This window comes from Hemitrygon akajei, chromosome 9 (assembly GCF_048418815.1).
Source record: "Hemitrygon akajei chromosome 9, sHemAka1.3, whole genome shotgun sequence".
Lineage (NCBI taxonomy): Eukaryota > Metazoa > Chordata > Chondrichthyes > Myliobatiformes > Dasyatidae > Hemitrygon > Hemitrygon akajei.
In genome coordinates, this window is record NC_133132.1 from 101,508,377 (window position 1) to 101,527,528 (window position 19,152).

The 19,152-nt window shown below is 40.3% G+C and overlaps 1 long non-coding RNA gene across 1 annotated transcript in view; it reads left to right on the plus strand.

Annotated features, from left to right (window-relative positions):
* Positions 1-12,815: 12,815 nt before the first annotated feature.
* The window catches only part of LOC140733399 (uncharacterized), a 53,015-nt gene continuing 46,678 nt past the window's right edge, over positions 12,816-19,152 (plus strand). Inside the window, exon 1 of the long non-coding RNA XR_012100277.1 lies at positions 12,816-12,899. This is a non-coding gene — a long non-coding RNA (uncharacterized lncRNA). The remainder of the gene's footprint in view (positions 12,900-19,152) is intronic.

Genomic DNA, 19,152 nt, shown 5'->3' on the forward strand with positions numbered 1-19,152 from the left:
GTTAGGACTTTATTCCCTGGACTGTAGAAGAATGAGGGGAGATTTGATAGAGGTGTATTAGGTTATGATGGGTATAGATAGAGTGAATGCAAGCAGGCTTTTTCCACTGAGGCTAGGGGAGAAAAAAAACCAGAGGACATGGGTTAAGGGTGAAAAGGGAAAAGTTTAAAGGGAACATTAGGGGGAGCTTCTTCACACAGAGAGTGGTGGGAGTGTGGAATGAGCTGCCAGTTGAAGTGATGAATATAGGCTCACTTTTAACATTTAAGAAAAACTTGGACAGGTACGTGGATGAGAGGGATATGGTCCAGGTGCAGGTCAGTGGGACTAGGCAGAAAAATGGTTCGGCACAGCCAAGAAGGGCCAAAAGACCTGTTTCTGTGCTGTAATGTTCTACGGTTCTATTGAGTACAGGTGATGGGATGTTATGTTGAAGTTGTATACAACATGGGCAAGGCCTAAATTGGTGTTTTGTGTGCAGTTTGGTCACCTACCTACAAGAAAGGTATAAATAAGGTTGAAAGAGTACAGAGAAAATTTACAAAGATGCTGCCAGGAATAGAGGACCTGAGTTATGAGGAAGTATTGAATAAGTTAGGACTTTATTCCTTGGAACGTATAGAATCACGGGGAGATTTGATAGAGGAATACTAAATTATGAGGGGGTATAGATAGGGTCAGTGCAAGCAGGCTTTTTACACTGAGGTTGGGTGGGACTACAACTAGAGGTCATCGGTTAAGGTTTGAAAGCCGAACATTTTAAGGGAAGCATGAGGGGAAACTTCTTCACTCGGGGTTGTGAGAATGTGGAACCAGCTGCTAGCACAAATAATGCATGCAAGCTCAATTTCATTGTTTAAGAGAAGTTTGGATCGGTACATCAATGGTTCCAGTGCAGGTCTATGGGATGAGGTAGTTTAAATGGCTCAGCATGGACTAGAGGTGCTGAAGGGCCTTATCTGTGCTGTACTTTTTATGACTAATAACTAGAAAATGCTGAAAAAGCTCAGCAGGTTGGGCAGCATCCATGAAAGGAGAAACAGAGTTAACATTTCAGGGTCAAACTTGTCAGAAATTGAGAAGTGAGATTTATTTCGGAAACCCAATCAGCATTGGGATCAGAGCACTTTGAAGAGGTTACTTGCAAGTTGGCAAAGCTTGTATAAAAGGAGAGCTTTATGGGCATTCGGACCTTCTGGAAGCCTAATTAGCATCGGGAACAGAGCACATCAAAATGGTTACTTGCAGGTCGGCCAAGCTTGTATAAAAGGAGAGCTTCACGAGCATTCAGACATTCCAGAGGCCCGATCAGCATCAGGAGAACACTGCGAATTAAATAAAAGTACAGAAGGGGCAAGTGGGGCTGCTATTGTTGCGAGTAGGCCAGTGGTGAGAGTAGGCGCATCATGCTTTGACGAGAAGAGGCTGAAGCCAAAGACACAGGTTAGAAAATCTGGCCTTGGTTGCCCATTGTACAGTGCAGGCAGGATGGCAGATATGGCAGTGGAATACACCTCCAGTAGGATATGGGAACTCATGGAACTTGATGGTCTCCCTGATGACTACGCCTGCGGGAATTGCAGACAACTCCATCTCATGAAAGACCGCATTAAGGAGCTGGAGTTGGATGAATTTGGGATCACCCTGGAGGCAGAGCAATTGATAGATGTAACTTTTAAGCAGGTGGTTAGACCTAGAGTGCAGAATTCGGGAATTAGATGCGTGAACACCGAGAGAGGTAAGGGAAGAAGGAAGTCATTGCAGGGTCCCCTATTGACCATTCCCCTCAGCAATAGGTATACCCCTTTGGATACAGCTGAGGGGGATGACCTATCTGGGCAACCAGCAGCAGCCAGACCAAAACACTGTGGTTAGCTCTGAGCCTTAGAAGGGTAGGGTGAAGTCAGGCAGAGCAATATTCATAGGGGACTTGACAGTTAGGGGGACAGATAGAAGATTCTGTGGCAGCAAAAGAGATGCCAGGATAATATGTTGCCTCCTGGGTGCTAGGGTGTGATACATGTTGGTACCAATGACATAGGCAGGAGAGGGGTAGAGGTCCTGTGTAGTAAGTTTAGGGAGTTAGGAAGGAGGCTGAAGAGCTGGACCTCCAAGGTGGTAATCTCTGGATTACTCCTGGTGCCATGAGCTAGGGATGGTCAGAACAGGAAGATAGCACAGATGAACAAGTGGCTGAGGAGATGGTGCAGAGGGCAGGGTTTTAAGTTCTTATATCATTGGAACCTTTTCTGGGGAAGGGGTGACCTGTAAAAGTGGGATGGGTTGCACCTGAACTGGAGAGGAACCAATAGCCTGGGAGGGAGGTTTGCTAATGCTCTTGGGGAGAATTTAAACTAGATTTGCTAAACTAAGTGGGAACTGAAGTGAAGAGGCAGAGGATGTGGCGGGGGTTGGCGCACAAGTAGTGACAGCTTGTGAGGAAGGATAGGCAGATGATAGAGCAAAGAAACACTCAGCCAGATGGTTTCAGATGTGTCGATTTTAATTCAAGGAATATCATGAGCAAGGTGGATATACTTAGAATGTGGATCAAAATGTGGAACTTTGATGTTATGACCATTACAGAGACTTGGATGTCTCAGGGGCTGGAATGGCTGCAGAGTGTGCCAGGCTTTAGATGTTTCAAAAGGAACAGGGAGGGAGGCAAAGAGATAGGGGGGAGGTGGCACTGCTAATCAAGGATTGTATCATGGCTGCAGAAAAGGAGGAAGTCATGGAATGATAGTCTACTGAGTCGTGGTTGGCAATCAGAAACAGGAAGGGGTCAATGACTGTACTGGGTGTTTTTATAGACCTCCCCCCCCCCCCCCAGAATAGTAACAGAGACATCAAGGAGCAGATAGGGAGGCAGATTCTGGAACGGTGCAATAATAATAGGGTTGTTGTGATGGGTGATTTTAACTTTCATAATATTGACTGGCATCTCCTTAGAGCAAGGGGTTTAGATGGGGTGGACTTTGTTAGGCATGTTCAGGAAGGTTTCCTGATGCAATATGTTTGTAAATAAGACAATTAGATGAGAGGCTGTACTTGAACTGGTATTGGGAAATGATCCTGGTCAAGTGTCAGATCTCTCGGGGGGAGAGCATTTTGGAGGCAGTGATCACAACTCTATCTCATTTATCATAGCACTGGAGAGGGATAGGAGCAGACAATTTGGGAAATCATTTAATTGGGGTGGGGGAACTATGATGCTATTAGGCAGGAACTTGGGAACATAAATTAGAGCAGATTTTCTCAGGGAAATGTGCAGCAGAAATGTGGCAAATAGTTCAGGGAACATTTGCATGGGCGTTCTGCATAGGCATGTTCCATTGAGGCAGGGAAAGGATGGTAGGGTAAATGAGCCATGGTGTACAAAGGATGTAGAAAATCTAGTTAAGAAGAAAAGAAAAGCTTACAAAAAGTTCAAGAAACTAGGTACTGTTCTAGAAAATTCCAAGGGTGTCAGGAAGGAGCTCGACTGAAATTAGAAAAGCTAGAAGGGGCCAAGAGAAGGCTTGGCGAGCAGGATTGAGGATATCCCCAAGGCATTCTACCACTATGTGAAGAGCAAGAGGCTGAGCTGTGTGAGGATAGGACCAATCAGGAGCAACACTGGAAATGTGCATGGAGCCGGAGGAGGTAGTGGAGGTACTTGACGAATACTTTGCTTCAATATTCCCAGTGAAGAGGACCTTGGCAATTGTGAGCAACACACACAAAATGCCAGAAGAACTCAGCAGGCGAGGCAGCATCTATGGTAAAAAGCACAGTTGACATTTCAGGCTGAAACTCTTCAGCAGGACTGGAGAAAAAAGCTGAGGAGTAGATTTAAAAGGTGAGGGAGAGGAGAGAGAACCACTGGGTGATAGGTGAGATCTGGAGGGGGAGGGATGAAGTAAAGAGCTGGGAAGTGGTGGTAAAAGAGACAGAAGGCATTGGAAGAAAGAAAAAAAGGGGAGAGGAGCACCAAAGGGAGGCAATGTGTGGGCAAGGAGATAAGGTGAGAGGGTAAATGGGATGGGAAATGGAGAAGTGGGGGTTGGGGGCATTATCAAAAGTTTGAGAAATTGATTTTAATACCATCAGGTAGGAGGAGAAGATCCTGAGAGGCAGAATTTATGGGCATTTGAAGAGACGTAATCTGATTAGGTATAGTCAGCATGGCTTTGTCAAGGGCAGGTCGTGCCTCATGAACCTTATTGAATTCTTTGAGGATGAAGGTAAAGCAGTGAATGTAGTGTATATGGATTTCAGTAACGTTCCCCATACGAGGCTCATGTAGAAGGTAAGGAGGCAGGGGATCCAAGCAGACCTTGCTTTGTGGATCCAGAATTGGCTTGCACATGGGTAAGTGGTTGTGGATGGTTGGTATTCTGCATGGAGGCTGATGATCAGTGGTGTTCCACAGGGATCTGTTCTGGGACCCCCCTGTGATTTTTATAAATGACCTGGATGAGGAAGTAGAAGGGTGGGTTAGTAAGTTTGCTGATGACACAAAATTTGGGTGTTGTGGATAGTCTGGAGGGTTGTCAGAGGTTACAGCAGGACATCGATAGGATGCAGAACTGGGCTGAGAAGTGGCAGATGGAGTTCAAGCCAGATAAGTGTGAAGTGGTTCATTTTGGTAGGTCAAATTTGAAGACAGAATGTAACATTAATGGTAAGGCTCTTGGCAGTGTGGAGGATCAATGAAATGTTGTGGTCCGTGTCCATAGGACACCCAAAGCTGCTGTGCAGGTTGGCGGTGTTGATAAGAAGGTGTATGGTGTGTTGGCCTTCATCAACCATGGGATTGAGTTCAATTGTCGTGAGGTAATGTTGCAGCTATATAAGACTTTAGTTAGGCCCCACTTGGAGTACTATATTCAGTTTTGGTCACCTCACTACAGGAAGAATGTGGATACTATTGAGAGAGTGCTGAGGAGATTTACAAGGATGCTGCCTGGATTGGAGAGCATGCCTTATGAGAATAGGTTGAGTGAACTTGGCCTTTTCTCCTTGAAGCGACAGAGGATGAGGGGTGACCTGATAGAGGTGTATAAGATGATGAGGGGCATTGATCGTGTGGACAGCCAGAGTCTTTTTTTTTCCCCAGGGCTGAAATGCCTAACACGAGGGGTATCGTTTTAAGGAGCTTGGAAGTGGTACAAGGGGGATGTCAGAGGTAAGAGAATGGTGGGTGCATGGAATACACTGCCAGCAATGGTGGTAGAGGCAGATACAATGGGGTCTTAGATAAGTACATGGAGCTTAGAAAAATAGAGGGTGATGCAATAGAGAAATTCCAGGCAGTTTCTAGAGTAGGTTACATGGTCGGCACAACTTTGTGGGCTGAAGGGCCTGTAATGTGCTGTATATTTCTATGTTCTTTGTTAAATTGCAGAGATTCTTGGAGGGGATGGAAGGGATAAAGGAATCTTTTACCTAGGCTTAAGGCCGGGGTTTTTTTTTTATAAATCTGAAACCAAAAGAGTTGGAAATACTTAGCAGATCAGTCGGTGACTATGGAGAGAGAAAAACTGAGTGAATATTACAGATGGATAACCTTGCAATAGAGCTGGCCTATTCTGATTTAACCTGAACAAGAGAGATCTGAAATTGTTGATTTGATTATTAGTCCAGAAGGCTGTACTGTGCTTAGATGGAAGATAAGGTGCTGTTTTTCAAGTTTACTTTCTTTATTGCAGCAGTATTGGAGGCCACACACACATCCGCCAGAGTGGGAAAAGGGTGGGGAATTGAGTGACAGATAATTGGACAGAACTGAAAAGAGTTCTTCACAATGGTCACCCATTTGGTTTTTGCAGTGCAGAGGAGATACCATTGTGAGAACTAAATTCAATATACTAGATTAGTAGTTCCAGTAAATTGCTGCTTCATTTTGAAGGATTACTTGCATCCCTGAGTGGTGAGACAGATTGAGGTACAAGGGCAGATGTTGAATCTCCATAGAAAATGTTCTGAAAAGATAAGTGGTTGGTGGAGCCAGAGTGGACCAGGAATTCAAAGGGGACTGATCCCCTCAGAATAATGACAGGAGGAGGAGAGAGGAAAATGAGTCAGTTGGCAGAATCTCTATAAAAACAGTGGAAGCTGTGAAGAATAATTTGTTGATTGTAAAGGCTGGTGTGGTGAAAGGTGAAAACCAAAGGAATCCTATCCTTGTTCTACCCTGAAGTTGAAGGGCGAAAGCAGGGGCATGGGATATACAGATATGATTGAATGCTTTGTCAAGCAAGGTAGAAGAGAAGCCACAGTTAAGGAAAAGCGGTATCCATGTAGAAAGTCTTGACATCAGAGCAGATATGAATGAATGGAGTCCTTACAGAGAGCAGGGTGGGAGCAAGAATAGACTTTATAAATATGGGAGTCTGTAGACATGTAATGGATATTTGCCAATAGAAGGTGGGACAGTCAAATCCAAAAAAAAAAGGGAAGAGAAGAGTAAGAGATGAAATGTGTAAATGAGGGCTGATGGATATTGTCAGCAAAAATTATGATTTTCAAGTTCTGTGTGAGTGTAGAAAGCACAATCAATACATTCATTCATAAGGGAGAGGGTCAAAACAGGTGCAGTGTGGGCTCATGGGAGTTCCCATGGCTACACCTTTTTACATTGCCCTAATTAATCTGTTAACTAGAATGACTAGTTAATGTGTAAGATCACCTGGGTAACCTTGACCGTATAGTGTCAGAGATATCCACTTCATCCTATCTATTTGTCCTGCACCCTTAAACCAACTTGCTTTCACACTTTTCTAGTTCTGATAGAGAGTCTTCAACCTGAAATATTAGAGCAAACATGAGGAATTCTGCAGATGCTGGAAATTCAAACAACACACACAAAATGCTGGTAGAACACAGCAGGCCAGGCAGCATCTTTTGGGAGAAGCACTGTCGACGTTTCAGGCCGAGACCCTTCGTCAGGACTGAAATATTAGTTCTGTTTCTCTCTCCTTAGATACTGCTTGCTCAGTTGAGTGTTTCGGCCCGAAACGTCGTCACTACCTCCTCCCATAGATGCTGTCTGGCCTGCTGAGTTCTGCCAGCATTTTGTGCTTTTATTTATTTCCAGCATCTGCAGATTCACTCGTGTTGCCTTTGTAAATTTATAATTGTTATTTATAACTTCTGTATGTAATATTTTCCTTTTAGGTATAAAAAAACCCTCTAAAAGGTCTATTTCTAAAATGGTAGAGTGACATTGATTTTTTTAACTGTCTCCTCACTGCCACTCTACTTCAATTTGCTTCTCATCAGCATTAACCCCGATGATCTGAAAGCATAACTAATTTGGATAAAGTACTACAGCTTAGAAACAGGCCCTTCAGCCCTCCAACCCACCTAGTCCATGCTGAACTGTTATTCTGCCTAGTCCCATCAACCCACACCTGGACCATAGCTCTTTATACCCCTCCCATCCATGCACTTATCCAATTTGCTCTTAAACGTTGCAATCTAACTTGCATCCTCCACTTCCGCTGGCATCTTGTTCCACACTCACACCACCCACTTCTTGCCTTCTCTCAGAGTTTTTTTTCAACTTAACCATATTTGTGTTTTATTCACATGTCAGCATCTCGGATGTGTGTTGTATGTGGAATTCTCAGAATTTCACTTTGTTTACCATTCACACCAGTTTTCTCAGTAATGAATATTATTGGAAGTTTTATTTGATAATTTTGTTTAAGTTCATATACTTCAATAGTGTTTGGATTGATTGGGAATAATAGTTGAAAAGATAAGAATGTAATAAGGATACCCAACAAGTCTTCAAAAGGGCTTACTCATGTCATTGCATCATTTTAAAAAAAAGACCAAGTAAAACCAATGGCTATTATCCATCTAGATTTTCAGAAATATGAAGGAACATGTCTTAGGAGGCTTCACAAAATAAAAGCCTCATTTCTAATAACAATCTGCTTTGATGGACTTGGAACTGACTAGGTGCTCGCAGGTGGGAAGTAATTGAAGAAGAGTTAGCTATGCCTGGAAACCACATTCCTCCCAACTGGTATATTGCACCATTTGGGGGAGGGGGGATTGGATTTCTGCTGTTTATTACTTTTTAATGATCTATATATAAAGTGTAAAGGGAATGCAGACATCCAGACTTGTGCCAGAGTCAGGACTACAGATGATGGTTAAGCGAAAGGGCTTGTTACTTGTAAGTGCTGTTAGATACATTATGTAACTGAATTATTATATCTGAAATGTACGTGTTTAAGCCATGTAATGCACTAAAGAAAGAATGATTTGGACCTTCTAATTTGTATCTCTCTAAGGATCACAGTTATTATAGTGATGTGATAGCCATACAAGTGGGTGCAGAAGATCTATTTGTAAAATAATTGATTAAAATAAGATATATTTTTGTGATATAAAGTTTTGGTTAGGGCCCACTAGAATCATCTTGGTAATATTGTTCCCAGTTTTAAAGTGTTATTTTACAATGTAACATAGTGAAAGAATTGTTGAGATCAGTAACTTCTATACAGGACTGGAACGTGTTGGTTGTGTTCAAGTTTGGAAATGATTGCAGTTGTATAAAGTAAACCAAGAGAGGCTGCTATTGATGTAATTTAAAAACAACCAGAACAACAGTAAAGTTTAATAAAAATGAGGTAATTTATTTAGGTAAAAAATAATGTGATGTAATATGGGGGAGAGCTACTGGTGTATGTGAAAGAGCAGAGAGATTTGGAGCATAAGATGTTCATCTGGAAATTGAAGACAATAATGAAGTTGGTGCAGCCAATATTGAAAATTAATAAACTAGCAATTTCTAAAGCAAGTTGTCTATTTCCATGTTGGTTTCTGTCAGATGTAATACTGAACCCATGTAAGATCTTAGTTGGAATGTGTGTTCATAATCTCCACACAGTATATGATTTGGTAATGAGGTGCTGGGATTCTGCCTTGCATGACAGAGTAAAAATACAAGATGAGATTTGTAAAATAGAGATGTTTTATTACCACAGAGAAGATGATTGTGTGATTATATGGAATTGAAATGCTTAAAATTAATAGGTTGTTGTAGATGGGCATAAGTTCCTCCCAAAGATGGTGTCTCCAAGGAGATGCAAAGCAAGGTTAAGAACAAAAGGTTGTCAAATCACGGAAAATTGCACCACAGGAAGGTAGCTTCAAAAGGCTAATGAGTTTAAGAACAATGTTTCCTCTCAGGTTTTTACAAACAACATTGTAAGTAACCTCACATTACTTTTGTTTTGAAAAATGAAACATAATGCTAAAAGCTTCAGCGTTCAGCAAATGAAACAATTATAGACAAAGTGGAAGCAAAAGAGCTTTAGGTAAATTCTAAGTTATTTCTTGCTGACTGACACCAGCTTTAATTATTTTATAAAATAGGCAGTTATAATGTGACAGATAATGCTTTCAGACCTGTGAACTCATCAGAGTGATGCTTAATCAAATATGTCACTGGAAGGCAGAATCATAGATCCAAAAATAGCTAATGCAAACATCAAAATTAAGCTGTTCTGAGGAATGTGACCTTTTGACCCTTGAAGCCAATTGCCAATTGAATTCAGTTACCAATATTGAGCCACTGATATATATATAAGTTGGCAATCCAGCAGTTGACCAATAACTAAGGGGGGAGATGTTTGCAAATTTTATACTTAGGGTGTCAATAACATTTAAAAAAAATGAACAACAGCTTGAAATTCCATTTAGTTTGGTTGCCCATTGGGTACATAAGGACAGTAAAATATTTTCCCCATCAAACCCCATAGCATCAAGCACTATATGTGGTTTTACTTGACCTTGCAAAGGCTTCTGGCTCTTATCAGTTGAATGGGACTGTGAAGAAGCTTTCCCAAATTTGGCTGTAGTTGCAGATTTGTGTTTATTCTATATCTGCTGCACCATAGCAAACAGGCTAAGATTCTAGATGATAGATGGTCAATGGACTTAGTCTCTCTCCAGCCTGAGGTTAAGCAAGGTAGTGTCACCATTCTGCAGCTTGCTTTACTCCTGGCCACATCACTTCGTATACAAGGAAGTATTCTCCTTGCCCAACATCATATTCCTGAAATGGGCTCACTACTCTGATTTAATAGTATTCTTCTTGGGGAAAAATGTAAATCCTCAGTGTGTTAGGTAAGTTCCTGACCTCAATTGAAGGTACATTTGGGATGAAACTGAGAACCTGTAGTCTTTTCTAGAACAACCAGAACACTAATAAACAGCAGATGAAGCCCACCACCTCCCCATCAAATACCTGCTGTTCAGCCTATAATGACACTGAAGATTGCCTGTTGGTCTTATTGGCCATATCTAAATGCACAACTGGAGAGGAAGAAAATTATCCTCAACTCCAAGGAACTTCTGAAGAGCAAGACTTTATCAACTAAGCATCTGAGTAATCAATTATAGACTTTTACTTTCAACATGGAGACAGAAGATCTATAGGAGATTCAGCTGTGACAAATTTGCAGATGCACCTTTAATTCAATTTTTTAAAATTAAAAAACACTCTACCTTTGATTTTATTTAAAATAGTGAAGAAAGTAGTTGCTCAACAATTTAAATCTAAGTAAACAGCACAGAGAAAACGATGCTTAAAAACTGATTTGCAGACAAAAAAATTGAATTAGGAAGAACTTTAACCTCTATTCATGTGACCAAAGGTTTTGACCTTTGCAGCTGCAAGTGAGGCACAATTTTTATAGATGCATTTTTATTGGTAAGATATCCACATAATAAATGGGTAGGTGAGGCCAAGCTCAGACTGGAGGACCAACTCCTCGTATTCTGCCTGAGTAGCCTCCGACCTGATAGCATGAACCGTTGATTTCTCCAACCTCCAGTAATTTCTCATCACTCCTCCTTCTCTCTTTTTCCATTCACCTGATGGGCAGGTGAGGGGACAAAATGAAAGGCTACCTCCTCAGCCCTTCTCACCACCTTCTGGTTCTCTTCCTTCTTCCCTTTCTTCTATGATCCATTGTGCTTTCCTACCAGATTCCTCCTCCAATCCTTTATCTCTTCCACCTGTCCCCTCACAGTTCTTTCTTCATTCCCCAAACCCACCAACCCACCTGCTCTCACTCATTATTTGCCAGCTTGTACTCCTTGCCCTCCACACACCCTACCTTATTCTAGTTTCTACCCCCTTCCTTTCCAGTCCTGATGAAGGGTCTCAGCCTAAAAAGTCAACTGTTTATTCCTCTCCATGGATGCTGCCTGAGAGGAGATGTCAAGGGTAAGTTTTTTTACACAGGGAGCGGTGAGTGCGTGGAATGGGCTGCCAGTGACTGTGGTGGAGGCGGATATGGATAGGGTCTTTTAGAAGGCTCCTGGATAAGTATGTGGAGCTTAGAAAAATAGAGGGCTATGGGTAACCCTAGGTAATTTCTAAAGTGAGCACATGTTTGGCACAGCATTGTGGGCCGAAGGATCTGTATTGTGCTGTAGATTTTCTGTATTTGTTCTATGTTTGCTGAGTTCTTTTTCTCATTTTGTGTTGTGATACCCAATAAAATTTATGGAAATCTATTTAAACACCTGCTTTATAATGGCTGCACTTAAGTTCTTTTAGAAATTTGGCTCGTTAGTTGCTGAGTTTTTGCTCCTTGGAACTAAAATTACAACTACATTTACATTATTCTTAACAAATTCTCCATTTTAATGTTTAATATGAACTTTATGAAGTAACAAAACTAGCTTTGATTGTTTTGCCTTTTTTCACTAAAAACAGAAATAGATGCCTTTTTGCTGACTTGACCTGACCATAATTTTGATCCAAGTGGATATTCAGATGAAAACTTGCAGGTGATGATTTAAATTGTTAGCTATCTCTCAACAATCATACCTTAAACAATCATTTAGTTTCCTCTATTTCTGCAAACTCATTAAAATTATACTATTATGTGGTTGTTGCCTCTCCTTCTCCATATTGCCATTATGGATCTTGTCACATTTAGTGTTGTACTGCATAGAAACTGGCCCTTTGAAACAACCCTTTACCCATTTGCACTAATCCTTTCTGGCCACATTAAGTCCATATCCCTCTATGCCTTGGCTATTCAAATGCCTTTCTTTGTATTAAATTTCATCTAGCATTTTTCTGCTCATTCTGCTGGCCTCTTTGTGTCCTGTTGCAGTTGATTACACAGAAAAATAGGAAAGCAGGAGCTGGCCATTTCACCCATTGAGCCTATTCCATCATTTAACAAGTTCATAACTGATCATCCACTTCAGTGTCCTATTCCTACCTTCTTTCCAATTCTCTTGATCATTTTAACATTGAGAAATTTGGAACTTGGCCTTCACTTTCTTCTGTGGTATTCAATAGGTTTGCCATGCTTAAGGTGAAGACATTTCTCCTGAAAATAGTAATTGGTAAATAACTTACCTTGAGCCATGATCCCTGGCTCTGGACCCTTCAGACATCACGAACATTGAGATTCCCTTCCATTCTTCTATACTCAAATGAACACAGGGTTAGTTGGCCCAACTTTGTATCATCTTGTCTGTTCTGCCATGCCAGAAATTAGCCCTGTGAACTTTCGTCCTCTTACCATGGACATCTTTCCTCTGATAAGAAGACCAGATCTTAGTGAAGCAAGATACTTGCTGTTTGTGAGCTCCCTGCTCCCCCCCCCCAGATGTTTACCATTTTAACAGTGAATATAAAATAACCTCATTCTGCCTTAATACTCATTTTCTTACATTTTGCTGATGTCATTGGCATTCATTAAATTACTGCAAGATTGCTAACACTTAAATCTAATGCAAACTCAGCTTGTATTCTACTGAAATATTCATGTATGTTCACCAGAATTTCATCTGTGACCACCTGATGTTGTATCCCTCTGACCCTTGCCCATCTGCTGCGGTTATAGGGTATTCAGCCCTGGACTCCGGTAAGTGTCTGACTAAGTTATAGCACCAAAGAATTTGATTAGCTTAAATGTCAGAACTTAACTCACACAACAATAGAGTCCCTCTTAAGTCACAGTTTAGTTACCCTACCTTTTATGGTACATTGGTTTATTATTATCACATGTACATTGAAAAATTTTTTCTTGCATATCATTGGTACAGGTCTATTCACTACAACTCTACATTGCAATAGTATCAGAAAAACAAAAACAGAATGTCCAATAAAGTGCCAGGGTTATAGAGTGCAGTGCAGGTAAACAATAAGTGCAAAGTCATAATGAGGTAGACTGTGAGGTGAAATGTCTATCTTACTATAGTAGAGAATCTTTAAATAATTGTATAACAAAGGGATGGAAGCTGTGCTTGTGTCTGGTGGAACTGGCTTTCAGACTTCTGTATCTTCTTCCCAACGGGAGGGGTGAGAAGAGAGAATCCCCAGAGTGTGGGGGTCTTTGATTATGCTGGCTGCTTTACCAAGGCAGCAAGAAGTGTAGATAGAATCCACACAGGGGAGGTTGGTTTCCATTGATGTGCTGAGGTGTGTCCTCAACGCTCAAGTAGAAACAAAGCAGTTTCTACACCAAGCAATGGTGCATCCAGGTAGCATGCTTTCTATTGTACATTGATAAAGAGTGATGAGCGTCAAAGGGGATGTGCTAAATTTCTTTAGCTTCCTGAGGGAGTAGAGGCATTTCCTAGGACCTTGAAGCTCTGAACTCTTTCAGCCTCAGCTCCGTTGATGTAAACAGGAGCTTATGCTCTGCCTTTCTTCCTGAAGTCAATAAAAGCTCTTCAGGAAAGATTGTTCATCTTTTCATCTTTTAAATCTTCAGGAAAGATTATTCATCTTTTAACATCAGAAAATTAATATAATTTATACTCCTTCATCTAAAATACCAGAATGTGTCATTTCCTTAGATGCTGAAAAAGCGTTCGACAGAGTTGAATGGCCATATTTATTTAATACGTTGCAGAATTTTAATTTTAGCTTGAAATTTATATCATGGATTAAATTAATATATTATAAACCTTTGGCTTCGGTTCTTACCAATAATCAGAGATCTTTTTTTTTCAGTTATCCCGTGGTATGAGGCAAGGCTGTCCTTTAAGTCCTCTATTATTTGACATTGCTTTGGAACCTCTAGCCATTGCCATTCGTGAATCACCTAATATTTTTGGTATTACCCGTAGGGAAGGGACTTGTAAGTTATCATTATATGCTGATGATTTGTTACTGTACATATCTGACCCTGAGAGATCTATTCCTGCTATTTCATCCTTCCTTCCTTGCTCAGTTTAGTAGCTTTTCTGGCTACAAACTGAATTTTAATAAGAGTGACCTATTTCCATTAAATATGCAAGTTTCAATCTATAAATACTTACCATTTAAAGTTGTCACAGATCATTTTACTTATTTGGGTATTAAAATTACCAAGAAACATAAGGATTTATTTAAAGTTAATTTTTTACCTTTAATTGACCAAATCAAGCAACTTGTTACCAGGTGGTCCCCATTATCTTTGTCATTGGTTGGTCGAATTAATGCTATTAAAATGATAGTATTACCCAAATTTTTATATTTATTCCAAGCATCACCAATTTTTATTCCTAAATCTTTTTTTTATATTATTGACTCCAAAATATCCTCGTATGTGTGGCAGAATAAAAATCCTAGTTAAGTAAAAGTATTTACAGAAGTCTAAGAAGGAAAGTGGTTTTAAGATTTTACTATTGGGCAGTTAATATTCGATATTTAATATTTTGGACACAAGAATCGATTATAGCACCTTGCCCACAATGGGTAAATTTGGAATGTAAATCTGTATAAGTCTTCTCATTGTTTTCTATTTTAGGATCTTCACTTCCTTTTGCTTTATCTAAATTTAATAAACAAATAACTAATCCTATAGTTAAACATACATTACAAATGTGGTTTCAATTTTGTAAATTCTTTGGCTTGAATAAGTTTATCTTATCAAGCCCTATTATATCTAACTCTTTTTTCAGCCCTCTTTTATGGATCAAGCCTTTGTATTATAGAAAACGAAAGGTATAGTATGTTTTCGTGATCTATTTTTAGATAACAGTTTTATGTCCTTTGAATAGTTATCCAATAAATATAATTTGCCTAAAACTCATTTTTTTTAGATACTTGCAAGTTAGAAATTTCTTGAATAATATGTTACAGTCTTTTCCGAAATTATGTCCAATGGACATTACGGAAATTTTTTTAGCTCTGAATCCTTGCCAGAAGGGTTTAGTAGTCATCATTTACAATATGATCATGAAAATACAGCCAGGAGTATCAGAAAAAATTAAGAAGGAATAGGAAAAAGAACTTCACTGTCTTATACCCACTGAGCAGTGGGAGAAAATTTTACAATTAATCAATTCTTCTTCTATTTGTGCTAAAATAGATTCAAATCACCAAGGAAATGGTACTTGATAAATTAATGGGACTGAAGGTGGATAAATCCCCTGGACCGGATGGCTTGCATCCTAGGGTCTTAAGGGAAGTGGCGGTCGGGATTGTGGATGCATTAGTGATAATTTTTCAAAACTCGCTGGACTCGGCAATGGTCCCGGCAGATTGAAAAAATGCTAATGTAACTCCTTTATTTAAAAAGGGCAATAGACAGAAGGCTGGGAATTATAGGCCAGTTAGCCTAACATCTGTGGTTGGCAAAATGTTGGAATCGATAATTAAGGAAACAGTAACAGGGCATTTGGATAAACATAGCTTAATAGGACAAAGTCAGCATGGCTTTACAAAAGGGAAGTCATGTTTGACAAATTTGTTGGAGTTCTTTGAGGACATAACATATAGGGTAGATAAAGGGGAACCAGTGGATGTGGTGTATTTGGACTTCCAAAAGGCATTTGACAAGGTGCCACACCAAAGATTATTACTTAAAGTAAAAAATCATGGGATTGGGGATAATATTCTGGCATGGGTGGAGGATTGGCTTTCTAACAGAAAACAGAGAGTTGGGATAAATGGTTTATTCTCAGACTGGCAGTTGGTGACTAGTGGTGTTCCGCAGGGGTCGGTGTTGGGACCCCAACTCTTTACAATCTATATTAATGATTTGGAGAAAGGGACTAAGTGCAACGTATTGAAGTTTGCTGATGACACAAAGATGGGAGGGAGTGTAATGAGTGCGGAGGACATTGAAACCCTGCAGGGGGACATAGATAGGCTGAGTGATTGGGCAGACATTTGGCAGATGAAATATAATACTGACAAGTGTGAGGTCTTGCACTTTGGCAGGAAAAATAATAGAGCAAGTTATTATCTAAATGGAGAGAAACTGGAAAGTGCTTCTGTGCAAAGGGATCTGGGGGTCCTGGTGCAGGAAACACAAAAAGTTAGTATGCAAGTGCAGCAGGTGGTCAAGAAGGCCAATGGAATGCTGGCTTTTATTGCTAGGGGGAACAGGGAGGTCTTACTGCAGTTGTACCGGGTATTGGTGAGACCACACCTGGAGTACTGCGTGCAGTTCTGGTGTCCATATTTAAGAAAGGACATACTGGCTCTCAAGGCAGTGCAGAGAAGGTTCACTAGGTTAATTCCGGGGATGGGTGGGTTGATGTATGATGAGAGGTTGAGTAGATTGGGACTCTACTCATTGGAGTTCAGAAGAATGAGAGGCGATCTTATTGAAACATATAAGATTGTGAAAGGGCTTGATTTGGTGGATGCGGGGAGAATGTTCCCAATGATGGGTGAAACTAGGACTAGGGGGCATAATCTTAAAATAAGGGGATACCGTTCCAGGACTGAGATGCGGAGAAATTTCTTCACTCAGAGGGTAGTGGGGCTGTGGAATTTACTGCCCCAAAGAGCTGTGGAAGCTACTACACTCAATAAATTCAAAACGGAGATAGACATTTTCCTGGATAAAAATGGCATTAGGGGATACGGTGAGCGAGCAGGTAAGTGGACATGAGGCTAGGTTTAGATCAGCCATGTGATCTCCTGGACCAGTTTTCGATAGCCTGGATGGGTCGGAGAGGAATTTTCCAGATTATTTCTCCTCAATTGGCAACTCGGTTTTTTTTCCCCGGGTGATCACATGGGTTTGGACGGGATGAATAATAAAATAAAATGGGCGGCATGGTGCCCTGTTGGTTGGCACTGTTGCCTTGTGGGATTCGGTGAAAATTAGAGTTAAGATTGGATCAACCATGATCTTGTTGAATGGCGGAGCAGGCTTGAGGGGCCGATTGGCCTACTCCTGCTCCTATCTCTTATGTTCTTATGTTCTTATGTTATGTTAAACATGCCCTAATACAATTTAAGGTTCTACATAGGGCTCACATGTCTAAGGATAAACTTGCTCGATTTTATTCTTATGTTAATCCAACCTGTGACAGATGTCATTCTGAAGTCGCTTCATTGACCCACATGTTTTGGTCTTGCCCTTGTTTGCAAAATTATTGGAAAGATATTTTCGGTACTATTTCAACAGTTCTGAATATCAAATTGCAACCACATCCTATTACTGCAATTTTCGGTTTACCAATGGTGGATAATAGTTGTTTATCCCCCTCAGCCCGGCAGATGATTGCATTTGTTACATTAATGGCTAGAAGATCTATCCTATTGAACCGGAAAGAAATTAATCCTCCAACTATATTTCAGTGGTTTTCTCAAACTATTTCTTGTTTGTGTTTAGAAAAAATTAGAAGTGTTGTCTTTGACCCTTCAGTTAAATTTGAAGAAACTTGGAGACCATTTATTCAACATTTTCATACGAGCTAAACTGACTTTTCCTAAACGTTACTTTTATTATCCTTAATTATTTGGATGGAGGTGTGGAGTTATTGACGCTACTATGTATATTTAACATAATGCAATGGCCCATGTTGGTTAGGTTTTTTTCTTTTTTTTGGGGGGAGGGTTTCTTATTTACTCCATTTGTCGTAATTACTATGAGTTTGGGAGGTTATTATATATGGATTATCATCTATTTGTATTTATACCTTAACCTATTAATTATGTACTCTCAAGCTCTCTGTATTCATGTTTCATTTGTGTTTGTTTAAAATTAATAAAAAGATTTAAAAAGAAAAGGAAAGATTGTTGTCGTGACATTAAGTCACTAGGCTCTCTATCTCCTTCCTGTACTCTGACGTATTGTTATTTGAGATACAGTCTACTGTGGTGATACCATCTGTAAACTTGTAGAAGATGAAGTTGGAGCATAATATGGGAATACATTTGTGAGTGTAGGGGAGTAAAGGAGGAGACTAAGGATACAGTCTTGTGAGGCACCAGTGTCACGAATTGTGGTGGAGGTGTCGCTGCCCAACCTTACAGATCATAGTCTGTTGGTCAGGATTGTGGTCTATTGGTTAACAGTTATTGAAGTAACAAAGACATTCTCCTATCAGTGGTGCTATATTGCTTGCTTATTTGATAAGTATACACAGGCAGTTCCCATTTTAGATGTGAATGTGGAAATTCATTATGGAAAAAAGTAGCCCAATAAACTTACAGGTGAATGTGATTTAATGTCTGCAGAAGACTTTTGTTTATTTTAACCTTCCTTCGGTCTATCTGTACTTCAGTGATACTGTATGACTCCCATTTTCTTCTCAGTAACTTTACCATCCCCCCCCCACTTCTACCTCAGTAATGTCCTTAGCTCTGCCTATTTCATTCTGTATTTGCTACTTAGCAATCAAACAGGGCTATGTTATAGCTCTGCCAGATTTGTATTTCACTTTCAGGTGCTCTTGATGCTACTCCCAGCATGCTGTCTGTACTTCACATTGAACTCCTGCTATGGATATAAAGGCAGAATGAAGGATATACTGCATCACATGGTTATAGATTGTGATTGATTAAATTCTCCTGGCCCTCAATTGTGAACCATGAATTCAGGAGATACTCAGGTCGACAGGACAGGTAACACCTCTGGAGAGAGAAGTAGAGTTAAAGTTTCAAAGACCCTGCAAGGACCTGGTGTTGGGTAACGAGCTTGGCCAGCTGACTGACCATCAGTGGGTGAACAGTTAGGGAACAGTGACCACAACTCCTTAACTTTTGGGATAGCTATAGATAGGGATAGGTATGGTCCTGTAGGGCAAATTACGAGAGCATTAGGCAAGAACTAAGGAGCATTAATTGGGAACACCTTTTCTGTGGCAAGTCCATATAAAAAATGTGGAGGTCTTTAAAGATTAATTGCACAGAATACAGGAAAGGTATGTTCCTCTTAGAAGGAA